Source organism: Mizuhopecten yessoensis, unplaced genomic scaffold (assembly GCF_002113885.1).
Source record: "Mizuhopecten yessoensis strain PY_sf001 unplaced genomic scaffold, ASM211388v2 scaffold716255, whole genome shotgun sequence".
NCBI lineage: Eukaryota > Metazoa > Mollusca > Bivalvia > Pectinida > Pectinidae > Mizuhopecten > Mizuhopecten yessoensis.
Window position 1 is genome coordinate 1 of NW_018480025.1, and position 16,605 is coordinate 16,605.

At 34.6% G+C, this 16,605-nt stretch overlaps 1 long non-coding RNA gene across 1 annotated transcript; it reads right to left on the reverse strand.

The window, feature by feature from the left end:
• Nucleotides 1–113: 113 nt before the first annotated feature.
• On the reverse strand, nt 114–14,554 carry LOC110442378. Its single transcript, XR_002462013.1, has 3 exons — nt 14,517–14,554; nt 1,663–1,796; nt 114–196 (listed from the first exon to the last, which is right to left on the reverse strand). It is a non-coding gene; the product is annotated as an uncharacterized LOC110442378 (long non-coding RNA).
• Between the last annotated feature and the right edge of the window lie 2,051 nt (nt 14,555–16,605).

A 16,605-nucleotide genomic window follows, 5' to 3' on the forward strand; every position in this document is an offset into this window, starting at 1 on the left:
GAAACAATAAATTACCTTCTGTTGGCTCTGTTGGTGGTGGTAGGTATTAATTTACTTCAGGACAATTGACATATCAATAAATCTTTATATAAATGTATAAAGAAAAATATCTTACCAGTAATGAAATGTCGGTAACACACTCTATCATGATCTGCAGGCACCCATGGCTTCCCTTCTGGGCCTTAACGCTTAATAGCTGTAATCCAAAGTTGTCTGCGTATGTCAGGTTTTTTTGGTACACGATAAAAGCTTTTTGGGTTATTATTATCAAATCTTGTAGTGCAGTTGATAACACAACAGGACACAACCATCGTAATTAAACGGAAAACATGTTATGATCGATCTGACATAGGCCTATGTAAACAACATTCTTGCCGACGGTTCCCGATTGTCTTGCCAACCAGTCGGAAGTCACGTGACTTTGTGACATCACGGCGGAAATCGCTATATATACACCCAAGTAATAATTTATGATTCCCTGCACAAACTTCGATCCATAATATTTCAATGTCATCATTCTCTAAATCATGTCTCCTTTTGGTTAAAACTGTATCTTTATAATATATTAAAATGCCCCCTCCAAATCCTGTTAATCTATCCCTCCGATGTGTTTCACCAGGATGTGAATCAATCATAATGTCATTACAGTTGTTACGGCAGTAGCGGATCAGTCAATAAACAAAAGCTGATTACACAAAATGTATTGATCCTAGAAAGAAATTAATTGTTTGCACATGGTAACAAGTTGTTTCTTACAATCTAAAAAAAAATATCTTCATACACGTATCATGTCCAGAAATCCCGAATTTTATATTTTCTCAATCTGCTCCTATAGCGATGACCGCCATCTTGGAAAACGGACGGTTCGATGAAGAAATAGATTCTATTAAAATACACACTTACAACCAAATAAATATGCATTTAAATGGTGAATTATATTGTTTTGTTTCAGAATCTTGTATTGTTTGGTAATCTTGGATAATGCTTACATGCGTTATTGTGTCTTATCCGATGTGTGATTTTTCGGCTATAACGGATCAGTGTTCAGCTGAACACGCGTATGCATTCGCATAGCATCGTTCCACGTGCATTCACGATTTCAAATTTCTACATATGTTTGGAGAGTTTGCACATGTATTGGAGTTATATTTAAAGTGTATTCGTTGCAAAGGCTTCAATTAATAATAAGATGCCTCTGAAAAATGTGTTTTGAGACGTCCCATCTAACTTGAATCGTGAGTGAGAGGCCCGCCAAAGGGCGTGATCCGGTATAGCCGTACTGACCCGCTATAGCCGACAAATCGGTAGGTCTTGTTTTCCTTATTTCGTTGTGTATATTTGATTTTATGAAGATCTTTTGGTATCACTGGAGAGGTAATTAAATGTACTTTCTGAAAATATATGATGTCTTTATAAAAAAGTTTTGCAAAAATCCTGTGTAGCAATTATATGCAAAGTGATCCGCTACTGCCGTAACAACTGTACTATGTATTTCCTGATTGAGATGTGTCTCTGTCAAACAGATAATATCATGTACATGATATGAGGCATATAGTTCTAATATAAAAGAAATTTTGCATCTATATGTAAGAAAGAAGTAGGTTAACATATATACAAAAAACAACAAAAATGCCAGTGTCATACCGGCAAGGTTTAACTCACCTCAAAACAAGATCATCAGATCATCGTTTGTGTGGTTCCTGTCATGATCAACGTAGCATCTCCTTTTGACACAGATGCTGAAAAATGGGGTTTGAGCAAGCACAAAGGAGACCAAGATCCAGATTCAAAGCATGCTTGCAATAGAGAGGATTAGGCGATATAAATAAACTGTTACTATTTATAGTAACACACATATTAGGCAGAAAAGATTACCAATAAAAAGTAAGCCCATGACACGTGTAGGGTTTTTAACGTATGTAAACACAGATAGGAGAGTGTTATTTTTATTTTGGGAATATAAAAACGTCATTGTTTAACCATCACAGTCAAGGTATGTCACGACTTTGACCTGACGCAATAGGTTATTACGATGTCATGAGTTACACTGATATCAGGTTACTACATGTAAATAGAGTGATATTACTGTGTATATGCTTATAATACTGTATGCAAGGGAATGATACACTCATCATGACAGGATATCCGTAATGGAGTCATTAATTGGTTTCTTCGTGTTGATACATAGACTACTGGAAGTACGTATAATAATGTATTTATAATGGAGGAGTAAGGGTTTCATAAACTCAAAACAATATTTATATATACAGATTTAGTGACAATTCTATAAATAGATACTATGATCACTGTAGAGAACGATCATACACAAACAAACGTGTGTCCCTGTGTCCCTCACAAAAGCCATAAAAATGCATGTAGATCCATACACACAAACGTATACGTCTCTGCCAAGAGGTACCCGTAAATTGCATAATTAACAATTAGATATTTATATTCACATATTTAACGTTGGTGTTATTTCACAGACATTTCACAGATAGTGACTGATTTGAAGAAGCGTTTTGCGCAATGATGTACTCCTTCATACAAATAAATATATATGCAGATATATACATGGGTACTTAGAATTAGGATGGGAACATCTGAAAGCATATTGCATTTGCTTGTTTACTACAGGACTTTCAGCTGAGCACACACACATACTACGCACATAATATACACACAGTTCTGTTCAACATGTAATGTTGTTATAATAAAATATTGAATATATTGACATACAACAGTACACACATGTTCACTTCTGAACAATATATATAACCACGGATATCTAAGTCCGTGATATAAAATTATTTTTAACTGAGATAAATTCTTAGGGGTAGTGCTGAATTCCATAATTCATTATTTGGAATTTATTTGAGAGATTATAAGATAATGCTTTAAGTTAGGTTACATTATAAATTATATACCCGGATACATGCTTGACATTACATTCGTAGCTAAATTAATTGAATAACGGGTTGTGAGAGTTACACACACAATCAATCAATAAATCAGTAGAACTTTATTTAAATTTGATTTGAGAACATAATTGTCACTAAGCCATAATAAACAAATTATTCCTAGTGGAATGAAAGTTGACCATAAGTAGTAGGCAATTTGGAATGGTCCTGGTCTATGAACTAAGTAGATGATCCACAAGATTTCTGGGTAGAGTTTGACTCCTTAACAAGGGGGGAGAACGTGTTGGATGTTGAAATACCCCGGCCTTTGTTGGGAGTTGATGTGACAAGTCCAAGGGAGGACTTTGATCCACGTGTCACTTGAGCAAACGAGATCTTTGAAGGAGCAACGAGTTGATGTTTAGTGCCACGGTCACGATCATCTAGCGTCCTGGGACGACTACGCCGGATGGGAGGGGGAGGGTCTGGATAGGATGCAATCTCCCGTAGTGATGTAACCTGTGTGCGCGTTCCGTCCTTGTGGCGCAATACTATACGTCCATCCTGGGTCCAAGTTCCGCTTATACAGCCGGATGACTTCATAAAACTGGCCTTAGTGAAAACTGAGGCTCGCTGTTTGGTGAGGGCCTCGTTGATGTAAAATGGCGGAGGCGTATGTGCCTCTGGTGATGACTTTTGACTGGCATTGGATGCTTCGTTCACATAGGGTGAAAACAGAGAGAATCTCGCACCGTACACCTGGGCTCGGATGTTATAAGAAATAAATCTTACAATAATGTCACGGGGGCGGGATGGGGACTTGGGTCCAACCCGATGGGATCTACTGATGTCCCCTTGAGTAACCATTACTCCTAGTGTTTCATTACACAGGTTTAAAATGATTTGGTCAGTGTTCTCAGAACTACCCTCGTTGTCGTGTTCAGGGATGCCTCTGAGCTTTAGACAATTACGTCTCGAATATTGTNGAGGGGTCGGTGATACCTTGGATTAGTTTAACACTGTCCATAAGTTGAGGTGACAAACTTGAGGCTGCAGTAACATCCATATTTGTTAAATAAAATTGTTCAATAGAGTTGAGTAAAAATTTCAAGATGGCGGCCTATGGTCAACAAAGGAGAGTGGTCAAGAATAGTCAATTACCTTCATTATCGATGTTTTGAGATGAATTCATGTTCTCAACTTGAAGGAAATCATAACTTGTCAATATGTTGACATATAAAGGTGATTATTAACGGATAATATCCACACAAGCATGATCAATCGATTAAGTTCTCACACCATTTTTAGCTTGCGTCCTTCCGTTCCGGCCACCGGAAGCTCTTTTTGAGTATCGAAGAATAGAATAGAAGAGTATCGTATTGAACACCCTTGGCTCGCGAAGTTGGGGTTAAGTGTGCTCTTTACTATTATATCCATAATGCTAAGAATTTCGATACAGTATCACGATATTGACCTCTTGTCAATAAGAGTTTCTAATAATTAAATCCTTTATCTGATGATTTGACCTGTTGTTATCAATTCTGATGAGTTATGTAAGATATATCTACAGTAATAAACACTTTATTAACTCATAGGGTTGATAAAACACCTTTTAGCAATTTCAATAAATAAAATGTTAAAATAATGTAATATATTCAATCAACAGAAATATGTTTATCAAATTGTTCATGTGTACGGATTAACAATTAACATGACACATTTACTGGGTTTAATCAATTTATATAATAAAAATGATAATAATTCAAGGTTTTTATATACAGCTTATCACAACCTAGTTCGTAGGTCGTCTCAAAGCGGTTCATAAATTATTATCCGTGGTTATAGGGCCTTTGCAACCAGCCAATATCTTTCTCAACTCCCTGGGGAGCATACAGCCGGTGCTGCCATTTTTGCGCTCACAACTAGCATTCAACAATTCTAGCACTGCCCAACCACGTACTCATTTAAAGCTGAGTAGACAAGCGGAGTAAAGTATCTTGATTAAGGATACAACACAGTGTCGTGCCTTGACGCGAACCCGCAACACTTCGGTCACGAGCCCGACGTCCTAGCACTAGACTACAGTGCCTTCCAAGTTATATACATTGTGTATGTATATTGTTAAAGATTATTCACAATATTTCTTTATCCGTTTTAAGTAAAAACGTATCTGAAAAGGAACATTGAAAAGTTGTATGAGATAAAAAGAAAGAACAAAGTTAAGAAAAGCAATGCTTAAAGTAGTATATATTCTAACAAGGTAAAAAAACCCATTCACTTACGTTTATGCGAATTGTGCTGTGGTTCGAAGACTTTTGCAATGTCCGTAAAAATCACGTTTACTTTTCGTGAACTAGAGTATTTAAATACATGTGTACATAATTTTTGTCTGTGTACCCTATAATTACCTTTTGTTTTTCCCTTTTAAAAGTAATAATATTAGTAGTATTAGTAAAGTTATTATTGGCACTGTTCCATATGTTCATCATACTGGGGAAAAAGCTATTAGCATACAGCATGGTTCTAGGAAGAGGCACATTGAAAATTCTTGAGTGCCTAAGATTGTGTGTATTTTCCTTCGGGTTTAATATATATTGTTGAATAATTTCATGAAGATAATTTGGAGTTATTTCGTTTGTTATTTTAAAGAAAAAGATTTGTTTATGTTTATCCCTCCTATTCTGTAAACTTTCTCATCCCATTTCTTTATATAATATAGAATGGCTAGTGCCCTTTTTTAGACCAGTAATTATCCTAATAACATCAAGCTGGATAGGTTCCAAGAGATCTTTTCTTGTCTTGTACAGTTATCCCATATAACACAAGCATACTCTAGAATAGGTCTGATAAGTGTAGTATACATTATTTCAAGTGCCTTTCTACAAATTTTATATTGTAACATTCCTAGGACATTTACTCCTTTAGATGCCTTTTCAAAAATAAAGTTTATATGATATGTCCAGTTACCTTGTTCATTTCAATAAATCTCTAGATGTTTGTGGTTCATAATATTACTTACCTGGATATTATTGAATACTAGGTGTGGATGTACAAAATGTAGGTTAACTGCAGTATTTTTCTTAGATACTATTAAAGAATCAGTTTTGTCTGGGTTGAAAAGTATACCCCAATCATTTGCCCATTTTGATATTTTGCGTAGATCTTCATTCCGACTGTTTGCTGCTTGCTGATGACTATTGTCTATTATTTTGTATAATGAAGTAGCATTAGCAAATAATTTTATATTACATCCTATCTCATTTTCCAGATCATTAATGTACAAAAGATATAAGTATGGTCCTAGGACCGAGCCCTGAGGTACCCCAGCTTTCAACATTTGCCAAGTAGAATGGAAACCATCTTATATTACTCTTTGTTTTCTATCTCTAATATAAGTTTTGAACCACCACAACATATTATTCTTAATTCCTTATTTCGACAATTTGTGTATTAATCCTCAATGCCACACCCTGTCAAATGCCTTACTTATGTCACAAAAAACTTGCTTTTTTTTCATTTCCTCCATCCAGCTGACTTACTATAGTATTATACTGTGACATAAGTTGATTAGTCTTTAGGTAAGAAACCTGATTGATTTTTTGATAATATATATCTCACTTTTGACCTTTACCTTTATATATAGGGACAACATTAGCACATTTCCAGGTGTAAGGGAGACAACTTGACTGTTGATTTATTACATAATATTAATTAAACTAAAGATTCAGATATTCCCAGAAAGTAGGGGGAAATATTATCTGGACCTGCTGATTTATTGGTATTTATTAAATGGAGTTGATCTTTGACATCTTGCTCTGTAATAATGACTAAAGGTAAATGGTGGAAATTCAGTTAGTGGTGTAACATCATCATCTATTTTATTTGCAGTCGAGAAAGCAGCAAAACATTTGTTTGGTACTTCAGCTTTCTCTACAGGATGAGTTATTATCTTGCCATTCACTTCTAATGGTGATTTGTCATTACTTTTATTGTTGATATTGTTAATTACAGTTATTTGACATAATAACATCAATACTAGTGGATGTGCCTGCAGTAACCCTAGTTGGCTCATGTATGTGATTTTTCAAATCGTTTTTAGTCATTTTTCTTTAAAGTCTAGAGTTTGGAGTAAGGTTAAGCATATCTTTATTAATATCGCCTATCAGTATCAAGTCCTTATTTAAATCAATAACCTTTTCTAACATATTATCAAAAATATTCCAGTGATCTACTAAAGAATTCGGTGGTCTATGATATATGCATCCAACTAAGAACGTTTTTTCATCGATTTTAACTTACAGCCGTAGGATTTCTATTCCATCAATTACTAAGTCTTTTCTTCTTTTAGCATACAGATATTCTTTTACATAAACTACCACTCCTCCACCCCTGGGTGTTCCTCTGTCTTTCCTAAATATAACTTTGTGGTCGTCTAGGAGGATATCAGTATCAGCAATATTTTTATTTAAATTAGTTTCAGTTAAACATATTATATGAATATCTGAGAATTCGCTTTCAATAACATGTGTCTTGTTTCTGAAAGAACAAACATTTAAATGACATATTGTAAAATTATCATGATAAAATGCACTGAAGGTGGCTCCACACGTTCGCAATTAACCAGCGAAATTCGTTGAAACTTTCATATAATGATTATGCAACTAGAGTTGATTTTATGAAAATCTAAACATTCCGAAAGTTTGGGGACCTTTTTGGAAAAAATAACAAAAAATTGAAATTTCGTCAATTTTAATATTTTCCGTTTTGTGTATGTGTGTGTGTGGCATTGTTCAAAACAATAACAATAATAATAACATGAAAAGAAGCATTTCTTATTTACCCTACACATATTTTATTTATCGCAAAATATGTAATACATGTTACACAAAGCGTTTTTTTATTGAATGTGTACGGATAAAAGTGATTATCTACAAGCTAAAAGCAAACAGGACACAAAGATCTGTACATATAGAATAGGAAATTGAACAAAATATACACAATGGCTTTATAATTAATTAATTTTACATTTTACAATCACTTTGATCCGGGTGAGAGTTATCTTCCTTGAAAAAATCGGAACTTTTTGCAGAGGGATGACATTTACACAATGACAGTTGTCTCTGTTTACATAAAACAAAAATGATGGAAATAAATCAAAAATATGATATCAAAATGATCAAATTATTGTTCTTTAATGGAACCAAATTACCCTCAGTCTTGTACACTTTGGACATCATTCCACAGTCAGCTTACTCACGGTATGTTTATAATTACATGTCAGGTACATATGTGACCAGAGGCTATCACATGATATGCCGTTCTCACGTGCGCTCACACATGCATTTTATAGGTATCTTGATATTTTACAAAACATTATTTTCACAGAGTAAGTAGACTACATTTGCAAACACGATTCAATCGACAGAGCGAAACTCCCTCAACAGCGAAAATCGTAAAGACCTCGAGCTTATGAACTCGTGTAAGCACGTGATATCACATGTGAGGTCGATATACGTCCGAATTCCATGTGTTTCCTATATGACATTCTTGAGGATGTCTGGTCTCATGTAACTGTCCTCCCGTGAGTCTGTTTATGTCTATGAATTGGAAAGCTTTATTCCTGAAGTACGTGTGATTATACATTTCCCGGTAAATTCTCAATATCGGGTGTTGACATATCATCGGCACGCACGTGTACTATTGTTTACCAGGGGCCTGTTCGTTTATGCGGAACAACCGGTTTGACCGTTTATAAATGTAACAATTTCGGGTATAAATCCTGGTGGATCTGAAAATGTGTATGCAGGCCTTACAAGGCTTTCTCAAGGCTCGCCTGAAAGCAGCATCAGATTAATAGGTCCGACCTTATTTAATAAACGAACAACAGTGGTCCGATCGGTTTGACCGTTTAAACGAAAACGCCCTGTGTTAATATAATTTGCTCTACGATATTGAATGCCCGATACGCAATACGGAAATGACGACACAGTGTACATGCACATTTCGATCAAGATAATTGAGTCCGAGCTGTACTTTTCCGGAAGTACGTAACGAAAATGGACGCTGATGACGATGTGTGGAGCCACATTAAGTTGTTATTTAGAGAATCAACTGGGCCAGTGTTAGTTTGTATGTCATTGCAGAGGATCAACAACAAAGACAGAACTTTGAAATAGAACATCAAATTGTTTGGAGTGTGAAATATGTTTACAAATTGGATAATTGGTATAAAGAAAATCTCTGTCATCTTGCTTTGTTTATACACACAAGCTGACATATAGGGTTCAATCTTACGAAGAGAACTCATAGACGTTTTGACAGTTTCCGCCGCCATCTTGGGTCAGAGGTCAAGTGGTTAAACTTTAGTAAACAATATGGCGGTGCTCTCACTCGTGGCGATTGAGCGCTGTTGAATCTTAACAGTTTAAGGACATCTTTGCCTATAACAATGTTTACCATTATGGGGAACAGATGCAAAAAACTAACCAACCTTCTATTCCGTCTAAAGACGACATTCTAAATCCTTATCATTTGAAATATCATAATTTTACAAGCGTGACCCCTTAGCCTGGTAGGCCAGACCTACGGATGGGCTTGAGAACGAAAATTACGGAATACATCAATGTATATATTTTATATAATCAGACTCACTTATTTTTCATATTTTTCAAAAGCTTACCTATCGATGGTTGCAGCGTTGTTGAACGACTATAACAGATAAAGCTCGAGAGAGCAGTTCTACTGCGGATGACAAAACGAACATTCTGACGACGAGAGATATTTTTTATATATTGCGCCGGCCGAGGTGTTAACCAATATCTATTTGCAAAGTACTGGACCCCTTTTCAAAATATTTTATTGTCAATACAAACAAAGCTAATTACAAGTATTACAGAAGAAATAAAACAGTACATTAACAAAGGGATAAGACAACAGGCTAAGCAATATAAGTTACCAGTAATCAATTATTTTAAATTCGTTAATAAAATATTTAAGTTATGGGTGGAAGATAGTAGGACAATAAAGGAAAAATGATTTATTAACTATAATGACTCTCATACTACCATTTGTAATTGTTATATTTTTATACCGAACCCATTATATGCAGAAAGATGATTCCCTACAGGCTACTGCTCCTTTACAGCTGGGCGAATCCATGTATCCCCTACATTGTCATGCCACAGGACATATATTTGAATTGTACACACATTGTGTCACAAATATGTTTTCAGTGTAATGCACTTCTGCAATTATAACGTTAATTGGCTTTGTGTTTCCTGCATTTAACCTGACCACTTAATGTGATAGACCGGTTTGAATGTAACATATTACAGATCACACAATTACACATAGGCTTTAATCATAGATTTTTCAAATCTTTATATTGATTTGATATTGTAGTTTAGCCGTAGACACATTCAAACAAAGTAGAGATTTCCCTATTTGCTTTTATACCAGTAGTACTAAATAGATCTATATTGTTGTTTTATTTACAGTCATGTCATTTTCACATTTGATTTTCTTTTGAAAAAATATATTTAGATAATTTAACTTAATTTCAATACTTGCTCTGAAGGAACTTGATGGTCCTCCATTTGTAATGTGTTCGAATTTTATTTGTTGCAGCTTAATTCACAAGTCAGTTCGAAGACAATTAGCAAAGGGAATCCTTTGATTGCAGCAGTTCACTGACACTTGGTCTACCTCTTTGATGGGGAATGCAAATCATTATGCCAAAAGTATCAGCAATTTTCCAAGAGTTACACCATATTTCACACCATCAAAGAGATTTATCTGATATTATATCTGGCAAGGTTTTCATTTGATGGAATTTCATTTCATACAAGATATGGCGAGTTATTCTCAGAAATAATATTTCACTGCAATTATTTTGTATGGCAAAGAACAAAATGGCATTGTTAAATAAATTAATCTGAATAACTTGTCATATATCTCAAAATAAAAACAAGTCGACACATATGTAGGAAATATTTTTAGATGATTATTTAGAAACATACAATGATTTTTCAGTATTTGATTTTGTTTCAATGGTGATATAACTAACCCCAGAAACATCTAATGGTAAAGATAACATTAAATAAATAAAATTTAAAATAAATATGGGTAAATTGCATTGGTGGAAATGCTTTATGAAGTGCACTGTCCTAGACCAGAAGTTTAATTATACATAACACATAATTATGACTATAACATTTTTTCCTACTTTGTTTTAGCAGTGCATAAATGTACAAATTAAATTGCTTTTCACATTCAATGTAGATGTCATTTACAATTTTCATAGAACAGTGGAAGCTTCCAAATGGTGTCACTTCATTAATTCATTTGTATTTCACACAAATAATATTAATCACAAATCAAGATGTTGATGAAAGATAAATTCACCAATGGCTGTCCTGAGAAAGAAAGGAATTTTCTTCATCTAAGACAAATTGTCTATTAGATCCAGCTTTTTAAAGGCATTCTTTTGTAATTGTTTATTTTTCAGAGATTTTACATAATACACAAACATGTCATTAATAGTACATATTCACATGCACATAAACATATGCTAGTTTTTCACTTTTGCATCATCATCATCATCATCTAAAGACCTCTGTTTTACACCAGAATATTTCTTACAAAAATTAGTTTGTGGCCAATGCAATGCCCCATAATATTAACTCTAATGTTTTAAGTTTCCATAATTTAGAAACTGGTGCTGTTACTAAATTTAAAGTTCAAGAAAATATTGTTTGATAATCACATTAAAAATGTATTTATACTTAAATCTTTTTTATAACCTATAGCTACAGTTCTGTGAACTTATGTCCCAAAGTTTCCTCTGGTCTAAGTACCAGACTTTTGTAATTTTGACAGACAGATGTCTGCCCAACACATGTACATCAATCTGTCAAAAGTCTGAGTGTTGGGATCATAGGAAACTCTAGCCAGCCTGTTTCACACTGTTGTTTAGTAAACTATATATTTATATAACCAGTTATCAAATTTAGAAAAATTGTTAGTACAAATCTGCTTGATCGAAATCAAAACAGGTGTCTAGTGTAATGGATTGGTTATATTATACATACCTGCCACAAACATTGCATGTACATGTGTGGGTTAATAAAATAAAAAGGCAGAAATGACAAAGACAGCTGGCGAAACAAAAAAAATCAATTTACATACATGACTTATGCAAGATACCCATTGCACCCAGTTCACAAGTGACTCACACCCAACATCCAATAATTAAATATTTAACTGTTATGACAAGTTATGTGTACGATTGCTCATTGTGAAAAAAAGTGATATTATAAGAAACAGAAATAATTGTTCTTCATTGTACACAAAAATATGACCGTTTTCTTGCACATAAAAACAGCGATATGTCGAACCACGGCTCGAATCTAATTCCGTGATCGAACTGAACGACAGCTGAAACCTACGCACACTGGCATAAAAATTGATATGACAGGCCTACTTCAATTGAGACAAACTGCTAAATTAACAGTTAATTCGTATTAAATATTACTGAGAATGCCTATTGATAGCGTAGGCAGGTAATAGAATTTTCAAAACTAGATGTCATACTTTCTAAGCGGAAAGAAGTATTGTTTAATGAATCGGTTCCGTGCGTTGCCCATGTAATCGTACAAAACTTTTAACAACTTGACCTCTGACCTGAAGCTTTTGACCCAGATCCAAGATGGCGGACGGGTAACTGTCAAAACGTCTATTCTCGATGTCGGCATGACATCACAGTCACGTGACAAAACTTCACAACCGCTCCGCCATCTTTGTTTGGTGGTAAACTGGGGAGATTTTTATTTTACTCTTAGTCCGATATTTATTTGCGATTATTTCACGACAAGTTATGTTATCACCGCATCATGTCATTTCGATATCAAGAAGAGTTACAGCCAGATGCTAAGGGAAGGTATATAGAAAAATTACACATCATTGGTGAAGATATATGCCCCTACAAGGTCCCCGCCGACACCTGGATCAATGACCCGAATCAATGGCCACCATTGGAGTACAACGATGTTTACAATTACCTCATCAAATTTCCACGTGAGTATTAAGCCTTTTGCAATTCATCGTATCGAAGCACTAACAGATAATCGCTCAATCATCTGTTAAACAAAAATGAAGGGAGAAATGTTAGATTTTCGTTTTAACGTAAATGATGGCTAAGGTAAATATGTATTTGATTCCGGTTCAAAAATTCTATTTTTGGCACAGTGACTCACCTTCCACAGGTGAATAATTACTTGGGATAACAAAAATAATCATGTTTTGATTTAATTGATGTAATTTAACGATATGTTAAGTTATGACCGAGGTTAGCACCTGTGTCTACATTTAGTTTTAGATCTAGATCAAACAATCTAAGACGCATTCTGTGGCTGCGAACAAGGACGAGGAAATTAAGTCGTTAATCGACATATTTACATAACATATACGCACAAATATTAAGCAATATCTTTAATTATTAATAGATTTGGAATAGATAATGTGGTTATATATTTAACTCCCCCTCCCCCCTGAAGACACATTTGAACTCTTCCGATTCGAAGGTCGGAATAGTTCATTATGAATTTTAAGGTGTGAATGGGTTAAGTATGCTCTTTACTAAATATATCCATAATGCTAAGTATTTCGATACAGTATTACGATATTGACCTCTTGTCAACAATAGTTTCTAATAATTAAATCCTTTATCTGTTTGTAACCATGATTTGACCTGTTGTTATCAATTCTGATGAAGTTGTCAGATATACTTACAGTAATAAACACTTTATTAAGTATGCACTTTGCGTTCAAACATCTCTAAAAATCATATTTTCTTTACAGTTAAAATATGTTAAACTGAATAGAAGGTATTAGTGAACTCATAGGGTTGATAAAAATCTTTTTAGCAATTTCAATTAATAAAATGTTAAAATAATGTAATATATTCAAACAACAGAAATATGTTTATCGAATTGTTCTTATGTACGTTTAACAATTAACATGACACATTTACTAGTTTTAATCAATTTATATAATACTACTAATAATGATAATAATAATAATTATACCGCTTTATCACAACCTAGTTCGTAGGTCGTCTCAAAGCGGTTCACAAATTATTATCCGTGGTTATAACGCCTTTGCAACCAGCCAATATCTTTCTCAACTCCCTAGGGAGCATACATGTACAGCCGGTGCTGCCATTTATGCGCTCACAGCTAGCATTCAACAATTCTAGCACTGCCCAACCACGTACTCATTTAAAGCTGAATAGACTGGAACAAGCGGAGTAAAGTATCTTGATCAAGGACACAACACAGTGTCGTGCCTTGACGCGAACCCGCAACACTTCGGTCACGAGCCCGACGTCCTAGCACTAGACTACCGTTTCTCCTAAGTTATATATGTATATTGTTACAGATTATTCACAATATCTCCTTATCCGTTTCAAGAAAAAACGTATCTGAAAGGAACATTGAAAAGTTGTATGTGCAGTATATAAACTGTAATGAATGAGATAAAAAGAGATACACAATGTTAAATAAAACAATGCTTAAAGTAGTATATATTCTTAACAAGGTAAAAAAAGCATTCACTTACGTCTATGCGACTTGTGCTGTGGTTCGAAGACTTTTGCAATGTCCGTAAAAATCACGAAGTGCTTGGTTATTTATAGGTTCCTTAACAATGCAGAACCATTTAAGGAGTGGGTAGGTGAGAACCGGATTTCCAAACTGTTTTTCTCTCTTTTTATGTCGTTCATATTTGTGTGTGGTTCTGGTGACACTAATATACGTATTCTATATAACTTTACTTGTTAAGACGTGCGTTATGTCTCTATCAATTCGCACTTTCATTTGGTCATTCAGGTCATTTGAGTCTCTGTATGTTGACGGTACAATTTTTGAAGATATCAGTCTCACACTAATGTCTTATCCCTGTGTATCGACACTGTGGTCGTTTTCGACGCTACCTGTAAAGATTTGTGGTTTTGTTTTGTGTGTTACAGATGTATCATAGACTCTAATTCACTTGACCAGTTCAGATTTATGTACCAGTATCAATTTCCAGTCTAAGTATCTTATCTTAAACAATCAGAAACTGAACTTGATGAGTTTTTTTGAGAAATTTTAATCTACATTTAGGTCCCCCTATAACTGCAAAAAGTGTTCCTTTGAATTGGAAGCTATTAATTAATTGAAAATGTCTATCACTTGTATATGGCAAAACTAGTCATTTCAATGTCTTTAATGGAAATACACAACAGCATATCTCGGTTTTAAAATATGTTATCATTTTAAACGAATTTTCCACCACTATCCACATACTATATTGTCATAAACATGTATGTCACACTCTAAGTGGACAGGTTATAACTGTACTAGAAGAGCATCTGTTTTTACGGGTTTTAGGTAATAAACAAGAAACAGAATCCATCCCTAATGTGAGGTATATATAAGTCACCTCAACAATACATATATTTGGCCTATTAAGTAAACAATACATTATGTTTATGAGACACAATGTGTAAACATGGGTGAACAAGACAAAAAGAATCATTCACCCCCTATATTGGCAAAGCCTCGTGTTTGGCAATTTAAGAATCTTCCCCAAGGAGGGTGAGATATTCTATTTATCACACACGGGAAAACGTGTGGATACGCTTGTCAGGGAAAGAGAACATAAGGGGAAATATAATGATATTACAAAATGAATTGTCACTCTTGTCTTGCAATGATGAAATCCTAGTTTTTGCACCGCGAAAGTTGTGATGATAAACTATAATGCCTCAAATATTAAAAATAATAGTGATATATTCACGTAAGATGTCAAGAAATTAGTCGTTAACTTAAAACTGAATTATAAGAAAAAAACGAATCAAACGGTAGATAGAAAAGGCAGAAGACAGGAAAGATTGAAAAGTAAAACTATTCCAAGTGTTGTATTGGGGGCAGCAGACCAGTTTTGGTCTCGTCCATGACCCCTTATAAGAAGTCACAGAAGGAAACCCTCGATTCTGCAGGGGCCCCATATTAGTTGCCTTTCACACATTAGTCGCCTTTCACGATACACATGCAGTGGGATACAACGATGTATTCTTTATTTCCTCAGTGACCCTTTAAAAGAAAACAAGAAAGAAACCATTCTATTGGCATCGCTCGTCAATACATGAAATCAGCGTTTGACAGATTTTCGAACACTATTTCATGTCCGGCTGTCGTGGTAAGATCTGCAGAATTTCCGTGAGTTAGACAGGTTATAGCTATAAATAGATTTGACGTTTTTTAAACCCTTAAGTGCATATAAAATTGAATGCATGTACCGCCATTTGACAAACGAGACAAGTCCCGCGGCTCGCTGGTTAACACTTGGGGGACTGGTCTCGTTTGTACATGAACGTTCATGTTCTATCGTCCAACAATACACGGTTATTACACAACTGTTATCTATAGATAGATATAGGTAGGTTACACAGCCATTACTCATTATTAGTCAGCGCTGTGAACATATAAAAGTTATGTTGGAGAAACGCTATTGCATTTCTCGGCTAGTAAATTAGGCCTACACCTTTTGCAATAGCACATAACTAAGTGGGTGGATCAACTACCGAAATTTTAAGTGCATTAATTAGCAGTGTGCAAATCCAATATCTCGATTTCAACGTATTTCATTACGATATATACAAATG